The following is a 19,043-nucleotide window of genomic DNA, read 5'->3' as shown; positions in this document are numbered from 1 at the left end:
TGAGCACTGTCCTGCCACCCTGGCCTGCCCTTGTCAAGAGCAGTTCCTGGTGCAGGCTGTACCTTGTCTCTGACACCTGGCATTTAGCAAAAGGGCAGAGAGCGAGAAGGGCCTCTGGGAGGCGTCCACTCCTGAGGAGCCTGCAGGAGGGAGAGGAGTCAGATTTCAAAGTGCCGGAAGATGACAGGACAGTGGATGCTCAGAGGGTCAAAATGAATCCAGGGTGACATCTAGAGTAGACAGCCAGGGTGGTTCTGCAGATTAACAAGAGGACAGAGATCCTACCCCAAAAGCGAAGACGACGAACAGACATGTGAAGGAAGGACACAAAACTCCAAAGCTAATAAACACAGGGAGGAATGCCAGCCAGCTACGCTCGCTCAAGAGTATGATCCCAACACTCAGCTAAGGCAGGAGAATTGCCATGAGTTTGAAGCCAGCCTGGACTACATAGCAAATTCTTGGCAACTCTGCTAGAGGAAGAAGGAGGTGGGGACCCTGGGAGCTCCCGTCCTAGTCACTTAAAGCCACCAAACACCACTTTACCTCTGGTAGGTGAGTGAGAAAACAGAATGAGCCCAGCTTTGGCAGAGACTGGGGGACAGAGGAGTCAGAAGGCTGTGGGAGACAGGGTATGCTGGGCAGCCACGCTGGCCCTGTATTGGCCAGCCTAAATAGACTAAGCACCCGAGGGTCCTGCAACCCAATTCCATTGTGATTTCATTGCCAGGACATTCAGAAGCAGCTTATTCAGGGTGGGGTGTGGGCAAGAAAAATGGGATACCCATCCTGGGGTAAAGGCAGCAATAGGATGGGGGTGACTATGTCACAATGGCATTTACCAAAGTATATAAAAGATAATAATAGATGTTTGGAAAATAGCCGGACCCACTGGCAGGAGCCACACAGACAGAAAGGTCTCGGCTCCGAAAGGAGCAGAAAAGGATGGGAGCAAAGGACGGAATGAACAATCACTGGGTAGGGAGAAGGCTCAGTGGGCAAAGGCTTGCTGCAGAGGCCTGAGGTCACATCCTTAGCACTAACAGAAAAACCAGGCTCAGGGGGTGGTGAGATGGCTCTGCAGCTAAGAATGCATACTGCTCCTCCAGAACACCAAAGTTCAGTTCCCAGCACTCATGTCAGATGCTCAACTCCAGCTCTAGAGGGCTTGACACCCTCTCCTGGTCTCCATGGACACCTGTGCGCGCGCGCGCGCACACACACACACACACAGAGACACACATTCTTTTTAAAGAATTAAAGAAGCAGACCCTGTAATCCTAGTACTGAGGTGACAGACAGGGGATCTGGGAACTTACTGGCCAGCCTAGCAAGTTCCAGGTTCAGTGAGAGATTCTGTCTCAAAAAAAAAAAAAAAAAAAAGGGAGAGGGAGGCTGGAGAAATGGCTCATGACTGCTCTTGCAGAGGACCTGGGTTCCATTCCCAGTACCCACAAGACAGCTCACAACTGTCTGTAACTCCACCCTCTGTCTGCACCCTCCTCTGGCCTCTGCAGACACTGCACGAACATGGTACACAGACATACAAGAAGGCAAAACACCCATACACATAAATTAAAATACATCGTTTTTTTTTTTTTAAAGAAGGTGGAGGGGCTGGAGAGATGGCTGCTCTTCCAGAGGACCCAAGTTCAACTCCTAGGAAGGACATGGTGGCTCACAGCATCTATAATAAGTTCTGATGCCCTCTTCTGGCCTGCGGGCACACATGCAGACAGAGCACTCATACCAAAAAGAAAAAAAAAGTGGAGAGATGATCAAGAACATCCCATCCAGGAATGCACGTATGTGTGTCTGTCTGTCTGTCTGTGTCTTTGTGTGTCTGTCTGTGTCTCTCTGTGTGTGTATGTGAGAGCATACACATCTGTCTGTCTGTCTGCATCCACACAGAATAAAGAAAACTAGAAGAGTGAGAGGTGCCATCACCTGAGCCAACCTAATACTGCACCTGAGGCCCACAAGGGAGCAAGAGTCCCCCAGGCCCTCAGCACAGGTTCAGGCAGAACCAGGAGCTATAGTCACTAGGGGTATGCACCAGGCTGCCCACAGCGGTCACCTCTCCCTCTGCTCCTCCACAGGCTGGGGAGAAGGGACCACCTTGGGCAAAGTCAACCTGTCACACGGTGGAACTATTCATTTCAGAGCTCCCTTTATGACCTCTGGAGCCATGCTGGGGAAAACGGGAGGCGAGCAGCTCCCGGGTCACAAGCTCCTGTAGTTAAGTTGATCTTTTTTCCCCTTTTAGATGGGTCCTTACTATAGATAAAATGAAGTATCTGTGGAATAGTAACCTGTCTCAGGCATGCTTCAAAGTAATCTAGAGCTGGGGGGCTGGGCAGGGAACCCCCTCCAGGGAGTCCCCTCCAGGGAGCCCCCCACCAAAGTGTGTGGAGAGGCCCCTGCCAACAATATTGCCACAGCTTCCTGCTTCTTTTCAAGAAGGGACCTTGAAGCCTGCGACTGAGCCCTGTCACTGGACCCAAGAGGCTCGGGCTGGAACAGGCCTCAGTAGGTGTGGTCCTTGTTCTGGGCCTTGCCCTGCACGTGGCCCTGGCTTCTCAAACAGCACCTGCCCGAAACAGGAAATGCCCCCAGCCACGATCCTTCAGGGAAAGCCACCGCCCCAGCCTCCCACACCAGCTCCTGGCTCCTGGCAGCCGCCTCCACCAGGACTCCAAGCACCAGGTGAGCTGAGGATCAAATGAAGCACCGTTTGTTTACTGAGAGCTCATAAAAGTCACCAGGACCTGGAGAAGGACCTGCCAAGGTCACACAGGCAGGAAGCAGGGAGCTAGGTTCCGCACAGGTGTAGGGCACCAGGCCAACACTGTCCTCCTCCACAGAGCCCACAGGCTGGTGCACAGTGTCCTCATTTACTGTAGAGTGGTATCCTGGTATCCCTGAGACCACCCGCCCCTTAGATCCCTCTAGGTCTTGCTGCACAAGGCTCCAGTCAGGAAACACAAGGGGGCCTGTGTGAGACACATGCAACCAGGGAGGGAGGGCTGGGACAGGGGGTGGCAGGGCCCTTCGTTAGCTTTTCTTCTTTCTTTCTTCCTTCCTTCCTTTCTTTCTTTGTTTAACTTCACTTCATTTGTATTTATTTTGTCTGTATTATTTATTTATTTATTTAGTCTGTATGTGGGGACGGGGCAGTTTGTAGAGGCAGTTCTGAGGAGTTAGTTCTCTCCTTCCTCCATGTAGATCCTGGGGACTGAACTGAAGTCTTTTTTGTTTTGTTTTGTTTTTTGAGACAGGGTTTCTCTGTAGCTTTAGAGCCCGTCCTGGAACTAGCTCTTGCAGACCAGGCTGGCCTCGAACTCACAGAGATCCTCCTGCCTCTGCCTCCCGAGTATTGGGATTAAAGGCTTGCGCCACCACCGCCCAGTTTAAACTCAAGTCTTTAAAGAGAATGACACTTAAACCATTCTATCAGCTCTGAATAGTGTCTCACTTAGTTCATAAGTCCTGTGGCCAGTGGCAGCGTGTTCCCCATTCAGCAGACGGTCTCCCCAAAGCAGAGAGGATAGACAACTTCCCGGCAGTCACTCAACTGGGAAGAACAGAGCTGTATAGACGTTTGCAGCGGGCAGCTTTCATGTAATCACCCAGACATGCATGTTCGCTCAGCAGCCTGTATGTATCAGGAACTTTTGATTCTTAGAGACTGGTTGTTGGTGTGGTGAATGGAGGGCCTCTGCACCAAGGGGTCTGACTAGTGGTGGAGCCTTCAGGACAGCCTGAGACCTTGTCTGCCCAGGGGGGGCTCTGTTGCTGTGGCAATAGCTGAGGCCAGTTCACTGCGAAATCTTGGAAGCAATCTTTCACAGGGGCGAGTGCCCTACTGACACCCAGGCAGCCTGCCTTCCCCTCCCTCGAGAGGCAGGGGATTGGTGGTGCCCCCCCCAGGCCAGGTGTTAGGTCCCCTAGAGTTGAAATTACAAGCAGTTGTGAGCCTCCTGACCCAAACTCAGGTCCTTTGGAGGGGCATGGAGTGTTCTTACCAACTGAGCCATCTCTCTAGCCCCACTTCTCTCTTAACTTCAGTCATTCACGGAAGTTTGCAAAGCACTGGTGAAAGCCTCTTCTACTAGTCCCATAGTGGCCTGGAGAGCCACCCTCTCTCCTCCGCTACAAGCATCAGCGGGTGAATCAGTGCATAGCCCTCTATCAAAAGGAGGCATTCTAAAGGCGCACTGGTTGTTGCCCCCAGTTTCAGGCCATGGAACCCTCAACAAAATATTGACCTCGCAGGGCTTTAGTTTTCTGTTAAGGAGCTGTTATGTGGTTCAAAAATAAGTCATGTACCCCAAGTGTACAGCCTTGCGCCTGCGCACAGTGACAACAACGCAGCCTCCTGGTATCACTGCTGCTTTGAATCAGCCCAGCCGAGCCCTGAGCGCCGAGGCAGGAATAGCAACTGATTCTTCTGTCTGTCTCAGCGTTTTGCACAAAGTGCGACACACAGTGGGTGCTCTACGTCTTGCGCCAGATCCCCCCGAAGAAGATTCTGAACTGAGAATACGTGGCTTTGTGATTTTGGGGATGCTCCTTGGAAAACTGGAAGGGATGTGGAGCAGCAGAGAAGGAAGGGAGAGGCCGTCAAGGGTGCGGTTGCAGAAGAGAGAACTGACTGATCCCGGTTCTGTCTCAGGGTTGTTCCCACGCCAAGCAAGGGAGAAGGGAAAGATGCACTTCCAAGACTGCCCACTATGCGGCAGTAGCTGAGTAGTCTGAAGCGCTCCCAGGAGGAAGTCACAGGACTACAGAGAAAGAATGGAAACGCAACAGAGGTCGGAGAGATCTACGGCCCTCATAAATGTCAGCTCGACTCATACTGCAGAAGCTCCCCGTGGAGTCCCGCGTGCTCCTGGAAGAGGATGGGACCGCCAAGCAAAGAAGAGCTCCTGTAACTTAGGCTGCCAGCCTCCGGCAGGACCTCACAAGAACGAGGGCCATTAAGCTTGTCTTGGGAGCCGTGCTTGCTGTGTGTCTGATGTGATGTTAAATCCTTCACAAGATCTACTCATTTAACTCTCCTACGGTCCTGTGTAGCACCAATTTGGAGAGAGGAAACTGAGTCATGAATTGCGGGTGGGGCAAATGCAAATTAAAACCACAGTGCGAGTGGGGGTGGCGAAGCAATCCTTTAATCCCGGCACTTAGGAGGCAAAGGCAGGTGGATTTTTCTGTTCGGGACTAGCCTGGTCTACATACCGAGTTCTAGGCTAACCAGAGCTATGTGGTAAGGTCCTTTCTCAAAAGTAAATAAATAAACATAAAATAAAGCTGTGGTGAGGAACAAGAGAAATGGCCCACTGGTTAAAAGTATATACTGCTTTGAGTGAGGTAACCCAGACACAGAAAGACAATTATCACATGTACTCACTCACAGGTGGTTTTTAAACATAAAGCAAAGAAAGCCAGCCTACAAACCACAATCCCAGAGAACTCAGACAACAATGCAGACACTAAGAGAGACTTACATAGATCTAATCTACATGGGAAGTAGAAAGTATAAAAAGACAAGATCTCCTGAGTAAATTGGGAGCAAGGGGACCCTGGGGGAGGATTGAAGGGAGGAGGGGAGAGGCAGGGAGGGGAGCAGGAAAAAATGTAGAGCTCAATAAATATCAATAAAATAAAGTATGTACTGCTTCTTGCAAAGGACCTGAGTTTGATTCTCAGTTGGGATCTGGGTAGATCACAACTGCCAGTAACTCCAGTTCCAGAGGACCTGACACCCACTTCTGGCCTCCCAGGGCCCCCGTACTCGTGTGCAGTTACCCACACATGGATACATAACTAAAAAGAAAACAAATCTAAATACACACACAGAGTGAGGTACCATTTCATAACAACTAGGGTGATTATAATAAAAACTAAACTTAAAAAATGGAGCCAATGCCAGGGAGGCGGGAGGCAGAGTGAGTTCCAGGACAGCCTGGGCTATGTAGAGAACCCCTGTATAGAAGAAGAGGAGGCAGAGGAAGGAAGGAAGGGAGAGAGGGAGGGACGGAGGCAGAGAGAGAAAGAGAAAAAAGGATCCAGACACAAACAGCCATTACCTTCTGGTTCCCTTTATATAAAATGGCCAGAAAAAGAAATCCACAGATACAGAAGGGAGACTGATGACTGCTGGGAGCGGAGCACTGGGGAGGGGATGGAAGCTGAGTGCTTGTTGAGCCCTGGAACGGTGCAGCAGGGCGTTCACACTGGAATGGCGCAGCAGGGCGTTCACGCTGCAATGGTGCAGCAGGGCGTTCACACTGGAACGGTGCAGCAGGGCGTTCACACTGGAATGGCGCAGCAGGGCGTTCACACTGGAATGGCGCAGCAGGGCGTTCACACTGGAATGGCGCAGCAGGGCGTTCACACTGGAATGGCGCAGCAGGGCGTTCACACTGGAATGGCGCAGCAGGGCGTTCACGCTGCAATGGTGCGGCAGTGGCGTTCACACTGCAATGGTGTGGCAGTGATGTTCACACTGCAATGGTGCGGCAGTGACGTTCACGCACCATCACAAATGAACTAACCATATCTGGATTGTGCATTTTCAAAATAATTAAGCAGCATGTTTTGTGTGGATTTTATGTGTGCGTTTAAAAATACGTGATTGTGTGTATGTGTGTTTTGCCCACATGTATGTGTGTTAACCTCATGCCTAGTGCCAGTGGAGGCCAGAAGACAATGCTGTAAGCCACCACTTCTGGTCCTCTGCAAAAGCAACTAGTGCTTTTCATGTCTGAGCCGTCCAACCAGCCTCTGCATTGAAAGAGAGAGAGAGAGAGAGAGAGAGAGAGAGAGAGAGAGAGAGAGAGAGCGCGCGCTAAGGGCAGAGCCTCATTCAAAGTTGGCCGTAGCCCATTGAGGGCCCAGGAGCTCACACTCAGCGTCATTTGAGGGCAGCAAGCCTGCCAATGCCAGGCTGTTGAGATGAAACTCAAGTTGTTTTAAACATTTTTATTTTTATGCCCTGGCATACTGGAGAAACAAAAAGCATTAGCCTTGCTCCCAGGCAGATCTAGAGATAAAATGCTGGTTCCACCATTGCTGTGTGACCTCCAGCAAATCACTGTGCATTTCCAGACCTGTTTTCTTGCCTGTCAGATGGAGTTGCTAAAAGGCAGTCTACTGTGTCGGAGAAGTGAATGAATTAATTGGTGAGAAATCCACAAAAAAAGTCCCTGATCCCAATAAAGGCTCAGTGAGGGTGGGTTCTTCCCTTCTCTCCTGTCCTCACCCCTGTATTTGATGTTCAGCACAAGTGCGTTTCACCTGTGCAAGCCTTCACACGAGACTGAGCACAAGCCATGCCCATCCTGCTTCTCTGGGGTAGAGATTCATGGTAGAATTCATTGTCACAGAGAAACCCAACTGACTCATGGAGGCTACAGGGTCCAGGGAAGTTCAAGACCTCCAGGTCAGGTGGGAAAAGGCAGGATGAGCAGCAACCCCAGCTCCGGCCTCACACCAGCATCAATGCCATGTTTTTTCTTTATCTGTATATCTATGTGGGTGGTGTGTACGTGTGTATGCACTTGTGTGTGCGTGTGTGTGCCCAAGGCTGATGTGAGAAGTCTTCCTCAATTGCTTTCCCTCTTATTTGCTATGAGACAATGGTCTTGTACCCTGTCGCTTATATTGTATTGTTTTAATAAAATGCTGATTGGCCAGTAGCCAGGCAGAAAGCAGAAGTGATGTGATGAGAACAGGAGAATTCTGGGAAGAGGAAAGAGTCAGTCTGCATTCATCACCCAGACACAGAGCAAGCAAGATGAGAATGCCTTGCTGATAAAAGGTACCCACTCACGTGGCTAACACAGACAAGAATTATGGGTTAATATAAGTTATAAGAGTTAATAAGAAGCCTGAGCTAATAGGCCAACCAGTTTATAATTAATGTAGACCTCTGTGTGTTTCTTTGGGACTGAATGGCTGCAGGACCGGGTGGGACAGAAACCTCCAGCAACACTTATTCATTGAGGCAGGGTCTCACAACTATTCAGAGCTAGAAAATCTGGCTAGTCCTGGGACCCCTGGCTCTGCTTTCCAGGACTGGAACCATGGGAGTGACCTCACACCTACTCAGCACTGATGTGGTCCAGTCCTCACAATTGGAGGCAAGTTCTTCACTCTCTGAGCCATTGTACCATCTCTTGGCCTTCACCCAGCCTGTCAACACCATTGTCTTCCCTACACGTGTGTGCACACAGACATCCATGCACACACACATGCACCCCCTAGAGCCTCTCGCCTGTCCTCACCTGTCCCCATCCCAAAACGTTAGTGAGGAATGCTAGCGGGTCTTCCTAAGGATTATCTCATTATATTATATATATCATTATATACATTGTTATTCAAATGGCCATAATTTTAGCCAGGCCTGTAGTTCCACTACCTAGGAAGCTGAGACAAGAAGATCATAAGTTCAAGGTCAGCCTGGAAACTTATCCAAGAGCCTGTCTCAAAGTGAAAAGCATAAAATGCCGTGTGTGGTGATGCACACCTTTAACACTACCCAGCACTCAGAAGGCAGAGGCAGGCAGATCTCTGTATATATAAGGCCAGCCTGTTATGCAGAGTGAGTTCTGGGACAGCCAGGCTATGTAGAGACTCTGTCTCAAAATAAATAGATAGACAGACAGACAGACACAGAGAGAGAGGCAGACAGACAGATAGCAAAAAGAAGGCTTAGTGATACAGAGCCTGCCTAGCACTTGAAGCCCTAAGTTTAATCCCAAACACCACAAAAAGATAGATAGATAGATAGATAGATAGATAGATAGATAGATAGATAGATAGAGATAGATAGATAGATAGATAGATAGATAGATAGATAGATAGGGATAATGGTCTGTATTCTGTCAATTATATTTTAAATAAATGCTGATTGGCCAGTAGCCAGGCAGGAAGTATAGGTGGGACAACCAGGCGGGAAGTAGAGGCAGGGTGACAAGAATGGGAGAATTCTGGGAAAAGAATTCTGCTTTCTGCAGTCCTGACCCAGTCAAAGAAGAAGCAAGTTGTGACTGCCTCGCTGAATAAGATACCAAGCTACGTGGCTAGCATAGACAAGAATAATGGGCTAATATAAGTTAAAAGAGTTAATAAGAAGCCTGAGCTAATGGGCCAATCAGTTTATAACTAATGTAGACCTCTGTGTGATTTCTTTGGGACTTAACGATTGTGGGAGCCAGGCAGGACAGAAACCCCAACAAAAGATAGATAGATAGATGATAGATAGATAGATAGATAGATAGATAGATAGATAGATAGATAGATAGATAGATAGATGATTGATAGATAGTTGTATATGTTTATGCATGTGTGTGTGTGTATGTGCACGTGCACAGGTCAGAGGACTTTGCAAGAGGTGGTTCTCTCCTTCTACTAAGTTGGTGGAACTCAGGTCAGGCGTAGCAGCTGGTGTGAAGTCCAGTCGTCTTCAGTAGGAAACTGATTTTTCAGTTTTCCTGAGGGCTGGAGAAGCTGGCTCAGCACCGTGAAAACACGAGGAGCTAAGGTCCAGTCCCAGGCCAGTAAGAAGCTGAGCGATTTCCCTTGAACACCTGAGGCTTCACTAGACTGCAGATTCTACTCAGCCTGGGCCTCTTCCAGCCCATGTTGCCCCTGAGAAAGATCTATGGGCATCACTGTGCCCTCCTGGCCCTTTCCATGTCTCTAGGGTTTAACCAGATTATTCTAGACCAGGAGATGCTGAGAGCATGAACAAGGCTTCAGGCTCCTTTTAAATTCCTGTCTTAGTGAAGCTGGAGGTGGGTGGCCCAGTGGCTGAAGCTTGCTGCATAATCGTGAGGGTCAGAGTGAATCTCCTGGAAACCCATGTAAATGCCAGATAGACTTGGCAGCCTGTGTGTAATTCCAGTCCAAGAAGGTGGTGAAACAAGGGAACTGATCCCCAGAGCTGGGATGGCTACATTAGCCATATCAGAGAGCTCTGGATTTGATTGAGGGAGCCTTCCTTATGAATAAAGTAGAAGGGTAATTGGGGATGGTTCCTATCAACTTTGGGCCTCCACATGCATGGGTGCACACAGTACAATGGGAGGGGGGCTTCAGGACCACCAGGGACAGGGCCCAGGCTTAATGTGAAGACTATAAACAGGAACCAGGAGACAGAAGCCCTGTGTGATGGAGCTTCCGTAAGCAGGACAACCCAGGAGACAGAGAGGTCAGCCCTAACACCAAGTCCAGCCACCTTCCAAGAGCCCTGCTTTATAACAGCACCTGAGCTGACAGGTTGAACAGGTGCCATGAGGGTAAGTCCTAGAGGAAATCAGAGAGAACAGGAGCCCAAGCAGAGCTAGGCCCATGGCTTAGAGTGGGCAGGTACTCACAGAGGGCCTCTCAGAAATGACACCAAAAAGGAGCTGGAGGATCCCAAGAAGAAAACAGCAGTATAAAGAAAGGCCAAGGAGGCGTCAGGAGTCCATGTGGTTGGCGTGCAGGGGTAGAAGGAGCAGGGAAAGAGAGAGGCTCTGTAGGCCATGGCAAGGACTCAGGGGGTGCAAAGTGGATTTTATCCCAGTTAGTGGGAGAGAAAAGATGAGGCTCAGCAAAGTCAACCGTCATCAAGTGACCCAAGTGACCGAGCCAAAAATATGCCAGGTCTGTTAACAAGGACCACAGGACAGGTTTTCATGGAATGGCTGCTCCAGTATGAAATATACCAGTCAAATTGTTGATGGCAATCACTTTTCTTTATCTTCTCTATTCTTGTATGTGTGCTGGGGAATGCATGCCACAGCACACATGTAGAGGTCACAGGAATGTTATGGGAATCAGTTCTTTCCTCCTACCATGTGGATCCTGGGGATCCGACTCAGGTCATCAGCCTTGGCACCTTTACCCACTGAGCCATCTCCCTGGCCCTGTTTATTTATTTGGGGGCCTAACATCTTTTTAATAAATATTTGTTAATTATGAATACAATATTCTATCTGAGTGTATGCCTGCAGGCCAGAAGAGGGCACCAGACCTCATTATAGAAGGTTGTGAGCCACCATGTGGTTGCTGGGAATTAAACTCAGGACCTTTGGAAGAGCAGGCAATGCTCTTAACAGCTGAGCCATCTCTCCAGCCCCCTAACATCTTAATATATCTCATTCTGGCCTCAAACTTGCTAAATAGCCAAGGATGACCCTGAACTCAACCTTTCTGTCTCTGTGTCCTAGATCCTGGGATTCCAGATGTTCACTGCCACATCTGGTTTATGCAATGCCAAGGATGGAGCCCAGAGCTTCAGGCATGCTAGACAAGTACTCTTCTGGTGATGCTACATCCTCACCCCTGACAACCCGTACAATGACAAGAGCTGGGGGGCTGCCACTTTTCAGGGAAGTCTCATTGGTTTAGGAGTCAACAAGAACCAGGTCTGAAGAACTGGGCAGGGTCTTACCAGGTGGAAAACTGGGAGGAAAAGCATGGGAAGCAAGGACCATCCCTGTGAACAAAGTGGGGAGCGCGGAACACATGGTCTGATGGGAGCTGGGGGATGACAGATATACTGAGGATAGATGTCTGTAAGGACAGGTTGAAGGAGCTCTGACCAGGGTCTCTGCATGTTTGAATTATCTCTAAGAGCAGAGGTAGCCAAGGAAGACCCAACAGACTAAGGCAGTCTGTGCTTTAGAGAAAAGAGTCAGACCTAGAAACAACCTAAATGCCCATTGACCGAAGAAGAATGGATAAGCAAAATGTGGTACATTTACACAATGGCGTACTACACAGCAGAAAAAAAAATGACATCTTGAAATTTGTGGGCAAATGGGTAGATCTAGAAAGCATCATATTGAGTGAGGTAATCCAGGCTCAGAAAGACAAATATCATATGTACTCACTTATAAGTGGTTATTAGACATAAAGCAAAGAAAACCAGCCTACAATTCACAACCCCAGAGAACCCAGACAACAATGAGGACTCTAAGAGAGACATACATGGATCTAATCTTCATGGGAAGTAGAAAAAGACAAGATCTCCTGAGTAAATTGGGAACATGAGGACCATGGGAGAGGGTAGAAGGGGAGGGGAGACGAAGGGGGGAGCAGAGATAAATGTATAGCTCAATAAAAACAATTTAAAAAAGAAAAAAAAAGTCAGGGCTAATGAGACGGTTCAGTGGGTAAGAGCATCTGCTTCCAAGCCTGATGACCTGAGTTCAACCCCAGGGACCTGCCCTGTGAAAGGAGAGAACTTCTGCAAATTGTCCTCTGCCCCCCCCCACACAAATGTAATCTTTTTATTTTAGAAAGAAGACTGTGTCACAAGAACCTGAGTGGTTGGGGACAAGGGAAAAAAAGGCTGTAACAGCGAGGGGACAGAATTCGGGACAAAGAGACATCTTACTTAGGATTACTACTGCTGTAATGAAACTATGGCCCAAAGCAAATTGGAGAGGAAAGGTTTACTTGGCTTACACTTCCACATCATAGCCCATCACTGCAGGAAGTCAGGACAGGAACTCAAGCAGAGCAGGAACCTGGAAGGAGGCAGATGTTGGTGCCCAGCCCATGGAGGAGTGCTCCTTATGGTTTGCTCAGCCTGCTTTCTTATAGAACGGTGGTAAGAGTGGGGTGACCCCATCACTGGACCTCAACCTTCTGCATCCCACCCATCTCCTAGCCTCACCTGTGGACAGAGTCCATTCCTAGCCATCCACCCCCAACCCTTTCTCTGCCAGGAACTCCAGCAGTCTATGCCCTCAGTTCCCAAAACCACTGTCCTCTCCAGCACCTACAATCCCATTCTCTGGGGAGATATAAGGGATGGGGTGGTGACACTCACAGAATGACAACCCCCCCCCCACTTATTTTTTTGTTTTGTTTTTTGAGACAGGGTTTCTCTGTGTAGCCACAGCTGTTCTGGAACTCACTCTGTAGACCAGGCTAGATTTAAACTCAGAGATCCGCCTGCTTCTGCCTTCCAAGTGCTGGGATTAAAGGCGTGAGCCACCACTGCCCATCTAGACAGCATTCTCTCTCAAATGCGCATTGGTGTTTTGCTTGTGTGGAGGGAGGGTGTTGGATTCCCTGTAACTGGAGTTACAGACAATTGTGAGCTGCCTTGTGGGTGTTGGGAATTGAACCTGGGGCCTCTAAGTCAGAGCGCTTAATCACTAGGCCAGCTCCCCGGCTCGGATCTTTTATTTTTCTTAGAGTGGATTTCCTAAACCCGTGCTGGCTTCAAACTCACTACATAGTCAAGAATGATTTTTGAACCTCAGAGTCTCCTATCTCTCCCAAAATGCTGGGGTCACAGGCATGCACCACTGTGTTTATGTGGTAGTGGGGTCTAACCCAGGGCCTCATGCGTGCAAGGGCTACATCAAACGTGTGTTGCTTTCCCAGCATTCTGATAAGGTACTCCTAGGTTCTAAGGAGAGACATTGAGGCATAACAGATTTGTCTACTTTGGGCCTTGGTAGTCTGGTATCAGGATTCATGATCTCCTCAGGGTTACAGCCACATAACCACCTCCTGGTGCCTGCTCCCTCCTTTTCCTCCCTTTCTCCTTTCGGAGACCCTGCCAGTTGTCTCATTTCCCGCCACAATGGAGGACTGCACGTGGAGATGTGCAGTCTGGGTCCCAGCTTCCGCCCCCTTGGAGCCTTATGCCTGCGGTCAAAGTGGGGATCAAGCCAATATGTGGAACCCTCCGCGACTCTGCACAAGAGGCAGCCAGGTCACCTCAGACTGCCCTGTCCCCAGCAGACTCCCGTTCCCCGCTGCCTCCGCCCTCTGCTCTGGCTCTCGCTCTGCGTCTTTACTAGGAAAATAGGGGTGGGGGGTGGAGCGGCCCACACAACCGCTAGGGCGGTCAGGGTGCCAAGGTCGCACTGAATTCCAAGACCTTGCTGGAAGCCCTCATATCCAATAGAGGGCGCAATGTGCACGGAAATTTGACTACCAGCTCGCCCTCCCCTCCAGCCTAGGAAGGGACCTCACAACACTCCACCGGTGCCTTCTCTCTTTTATCCCAATTCCTCTGTCCCTCACCTAGCAACCATCACATATGCTCCTGTAAGCTAAGTGCATGCATTGTTTTGTTTTAAGCTTTTTTCTTTTCTTTTTGTTTTTTTTTTTCAAGACAGGATTTCTCCGTATAGCCCTGGCTGTCCAAGAACTCACTCTGTAGACCAGGCTGGTCTTGAACTCAGAGATCTGCCTGCCTCTTCCTCCCAAGTGCTGGGATTAAAGCCATGTGCCACCAATGCCCGACGGCGTCTTTTACTTTTTGTTTTTTTTAATACAGGGTTTCACTATATAGCTCTGGATAGCCTGGAAGTCACTATATGGACCAGGCTGGCCTCGAACTCAAACTCATAGAGTGTCCACGTGACAAAATCTAGACTCTCCTGGGGGACTGGCCTCGGTTGTTACCTTGATTAGGTGAACTGAAGCGACCGACCTCTGGTGGGTGGACGCATTCTCTAGGCAGAGGACTGTGAACTGTATAGTGTAGGGAACCGGCTCATGGTTCTTGGCTCCTTGGCTGTGCACTGCTTTCGTCAGGGTATTTTATCACATCCACAGGAAGAACCCGGACAGGACACGAATGGCGCTCCCTTTCCACTCCCACTCTCTAGGTCTGTTCTCATTGCTAAGGGCACCTTAGTTCCTGGTAGGCCCCCCACATTCATGCACACTCTCGGACCGATACTGAGGCACCTCCAGCACCAGCTAACAGCCCAGCCCCGGACGCTCATGTACCCCATCGCCCAGTTCGTTAACAACAACTCTACAGGGTGGCCAATGACTCTTCCACCTACCTGATTCTCGAAGGGTCCCCCAGGCTTCATGGGCTGCTGTCATGGACAACCTTCTTAGCACCTGGCTCTTAGCACCTGGCTCAAATCCTCTTGGCTTAAGCCCTAGGGAGACACAGTGCTACTGGGCCTGAGGGCTCCGCTAATATCATCTTACATTATAAAGCAGACTCTGCCCCCTCTCTGGGACCTTCTGGTACACAGAGGCTGTGTACTAGCACTGGCCAGTGAACTCCACAGGCCTCAGGAGGAGGCTGTCCCACTGCAAAACCCAGTGGACCCTTCCCTCTTCTCCAGAGCTACCCCAGCTTCCTGAATTTCCCCCACAGCTCTTCCTTGGCCCACCCCTTTTCAAGTGATCTATGCCTCCCAGTTCTGTCTGGGGACAGGCTAAATAGATTCCAAGTCCCAGGGTATAACACTGAAGTAAGGCAGCACCCCTTCCTGGCCTCTGCCAACAGGGTCTCCCACTTACCCTTCTGCAGCCCGGCTTCTCTGCAGAAGTCCCTGGCTGGAAGCAAACACCGCCTTAAAGCCCTTAGCTCAGCTGTCACTCAACGAGAGCTCAAATACTTGGGGGGGGGTGTAAAAGCTGGAAGAGCCACAGTGGGTATGATAGACTAAACTCCCTCTTGGCTTCCTTCTCGCCTCCTATCACCAGGTCCTGGAGATCCTCACCAGTCAGAGGCTAGGGGCTCAGAGAGTTGAGGGACTTGCCTGAGGTGGGTGGCAGATCATTGACAAGGGCAGGTCTCGAACACAGGCTTGTGGGAGAGAAAAGCCAGCTCCACTCAAGCCACTCCCCTCAGAACCTGGTCTGCTTCCTTCTCTCAAGTCCCCGGGTGAACACTGAGTTTTAAATTGGTTGTAAGTTCATAAATAATAGAGAAATACATTCTCCTTCTTAAAATATTAAAGTACTTGTGGGCCTGAGAGCCAGCCAGCAGTTAAGAGCACTTACTGCTCTTGCAGAGGACCCAACTTCAGTTTCCAGCACCCACCCGGCAGCTCAGAGCTGCCTATAGCTCCAGTTCCAAGGACTCTGAGGCCCTCTTCTGGCCTCCGAGGGCACCAGGCATGAGCATCTGCACAGACGTGCCTGTAGGCACTCACACACACACACATATTCGAAAGAAGAAAAACCTTTTTTTAAATTAAAATACTGCCTGGTGTGGTGTCGCAGGCCTGTAAGCCCAGCACTGTGGAGTCGGAGCAAAGGATCTCAAATTTGAGGGCAGCCTAAGCTCCACGGCGAGATTCTGCTGCAAAAACAAAACAAACAAGGACTGAAGCTGGCAAGATAGGGCCCTGCAGTAAAGGTTCATGCTGCCAAGCCTAAAGAGCTGACTGAGTTCAGTTCCAGGACCCACTTGGTGACAGGAGAGAATCAGTCCCTCCAAGCTGTTCTCTGACCTCCATTCACCTGCCATGGTCCATCTTGGCCCCATACTAAATAAATAATTTCTCTCGCTCTCTCTCTGTCTCTGTCTCTCTCTCTGTCTCTGTCTCTCTCTCTCTCTCTGTCTCTCTCTCTCTTTCTTTTGTTTTGTTTTTCAAGACAGTGTTTTTCTCTGTAGCTCTGGTTGTCCTGGAACTCACTCTGTAGCCCAGGCTGGCCTTGAACTCACAGAGATCCACCTGCCTCTGCCTCCTGAATGCTTGGATAAAAGGTGTGCACCACCAACACCTGGCAGTAATTTTTAAAGAACAAAGCAGGGCTGGAGAGATGGCTTAGTGGTTAAGAGGACTGGCTGCTCTTCCAGAGGACCCAGGTTCAGTTCTCAGTACTCACATGGCAGCTCATAACTGTCTGTAACTCCAATTCATGGGGATCAAGTTCCCTCACACAGACATCTATACAGGCAAAACAACGTGTGTGTGTGTCTATGAAAAAATATATATATTGGGGTTTTTGGGGGTGGGAGCAGTCAAGACAGGGTTTCACCATGTATCTCTGGATGTCCTGGAACTCACTCTGTACACCCGGCTGGCCTTGAACTCACAGAGATCCTCCTGCCTCTGTGTGTGAGCCACCACTGCTTGGCACAGATAAATCAATTTTTAAAAATAAAAAATAAGTCAAGAAGTCAGGCATGAAATTCCAGCAGTCAGGAAGCAGAAGCAGTTGGATTTCTATGAGTTCAAGGCCAGCCCGTTCTACACAGTTGAGTTCTAGGACCAGTGCTACACAGTGAGGGCCTGTATCCAAAAAAATAAATAAACAAACCACAAAATTTAGTGGAGCATGGTGGTGCACTCTCAACACTCAGGAGGCAGAGGCAGACAGGTCTCTCTGTGTGAGTCGAAGATTAGACTAGTCTATGCAGTGAGTTCTAGGCCAGGCAGGACTACATAGTGAGACCCTGCCTTTAAAAATTAAAATTAAATTAAAAAATAAGGACTTGGAAAGTGGCTCAGTAGAGTATTTGCCTAGAATGTGCAAGACCATATGTCCCATCTCTAGAACCACACAAAGATGTACAAAGACATACACAGACATTGCTATTGATGAGACTACCTTACCTGAGAACCGACCCTCTTCTCCCTAGGAATTCCTGTAGGGGCCACAGTCCAGTGCTTTCTATATGCCTATATACAGTTCCTCTATAGCTCTAAGAATGGAGTAAGCCCTGCACTGCTCGGCCTGGTGGGTGGAAGATACCCACAGGCCCGTCTGGTGCCTCGAGTGAACACCATTGCAATGAGCAAACATGGTGGGGAAACGGGAGAGGAAGAGAAGCGAGCAGTTCATGTGCTGTGGAGAGAGGTGGATCTGTAGAAGCAGAGGCAGAAAAGAGCAGGCTGATGTGGGTGGCCTGTGCTGCCACCAGGGACCACAGTGACTTCTGGCCCAGGTAGTTACCAAGGACCACGTCTGGGTCCATGGTCCCACAGCTACTGGTGTCTGTGATGTCCATGGCTTGTGTTGCCACACAGATGCCCAGGAACTGAGCCACCACCTGTGATCACGTTAGTGTCCAAAGACTGTGCAGTCACTGCAGACATGCAGATCTGGGTGGCCTGCCCTACCACCTGGGGTCATGCTGCTGAGGGCCACATCTGAATCCGTGGTCCTGCCAAGCCTGGGGCCTGTGTTGATGTCTGTGGCTCCTGTTACCACCGAAGGCCACACAGATGCCCAGCGGTGGCCATGTGGGTATCCAATAGCTGTGTGGCCACGGGGGCCATGCAGATCTAGGTGGTCCATGTTACCATTGGGAACCATGAAATCCAAGGGCCAAATGCTGAGCTTTGGCCCTGCCCCTCACTGGCTGTTGCAACTGGAGACTTGGCCCCACCCCTCGTGGAAGACTCTGCACTTGGAAGAGCTGGTCCTGACCCTTGCCCGAGGAGGGCAGTCCAGGTGAAGGCCTGTTATGACCAACTCAGCTACCGCCCAGGCACATCTAGGACCTGCTGGAATGTAAAGGTCCTCCATGACTCGGGGAAACAGCAGGGTATCCGACAGGAGGTTTGGTGAGAGTACAGTGATGAAGGTGCACCAGAAGCCAGAGGCCTGGAACCAGACCAGCAACTCATTAAACAATGAACATTCGCAAGGAAAGCTGTTAGGAGAGGAGGGTGGACTGCAGGACATGCAGCAGCTACCAAGACCAAAACGACAAATGAGGAAGTGATGGAGAGGCAGGAAAGATGGGGGAGTGAAGCAGTGTCTGTCTGTCTAGTTTTTTAATTAATATCTGTCTGTCTGTCTGTCTTTCTTTCTTTTCTTTAGGGGAGGAACTCTACAAGGGTGAAGACAGATATAGAGTGATTGGGAAAATAGTAGGATTGGGGTGAAAGATGTGAAATTCCAAAAAAATCATTTTTAAAAAATTATATTTAAAAAAAAAAGAATTAAGTAAACCAAGCAATGATGGCCCACGACTTTAATCCCTGCACTTGGGAGGCAGAGGCAGATGGATCTCTGTGAGTTTGAGGCCAGCCTGGTCTACAGATTGAGTTCCAGGACAGTCAGGGCTACACAGAGAAACCTGTCTTGAAAAAACAAAAAAACAAAAAGAAATAAGCAATACTGCTGAGTGATTTTACTTTGGTTCGTTCTATGTAAGCAGTCCCTCGGTCAGATGCCTTGGAAGTTATGTCTGCCTGTACCTATGCATCCTTTCTCTTAAGGGCTGCATAGTGGCCCACAGGACAAGAGGACCTGACCCAGCTACCCAGTCTATTGATGGCCACTTAATGAATTCCTAATTCTCACTATTAAAAATG

General features: G+C 49.5%; 1 long non-coding RNA gene across 3 annotated transcripts; it reads left to right on the top strand.

The window, feature by feature from the left end:
• Positions 1-246: 246 nt before the first annotated feature.
• Positions 247-5,582, top strand: LOC142853754 (uncharacterized). 3 transcript variants are annotated; one of them, XR_012911250.1, is made up of 4 exons: positions 247-551; positions 1,606-1,805; positions 2,461-2,706; positions 4,069-5,582. It is a non-coding gene; the product is annotated as an uncharacterized LOC142853754 (long non-coding RNA). The 3 variants fall into 3 exon arrangements; XR_012911251.1 differs by having other exon boundaries at positions 1,606-2,706; positions 4,464-5,582; XR_012911249.1 differs by having other exon boundaries at positions 1,606-2,706.
• The last annotated feature ends 13,461 nt before the right edge of the window (positions 5,583-19,043 follow it).

This window comes from Microtus pennsylvanicus, chromosome 7 (genome assembly GCF_037038515.1).
Source record: "Microtus pennsylvanicus isolate mMicPen1 chromosome 7, mMicPen1.hap1, whole genome shotgun sequence".
Classification (NCBI taxonomy): domain Eukaryota; kingdom Metazoa; phylum Chordata; class Mammalia; order Rodentia; family Cricetidae; genus Microtus; species Microtus pennsylvanicus.
Note: the sequence above shows the minus strand (reverse complement) of the source record. Positions and strands in the feature narration are given on the sequence as shown.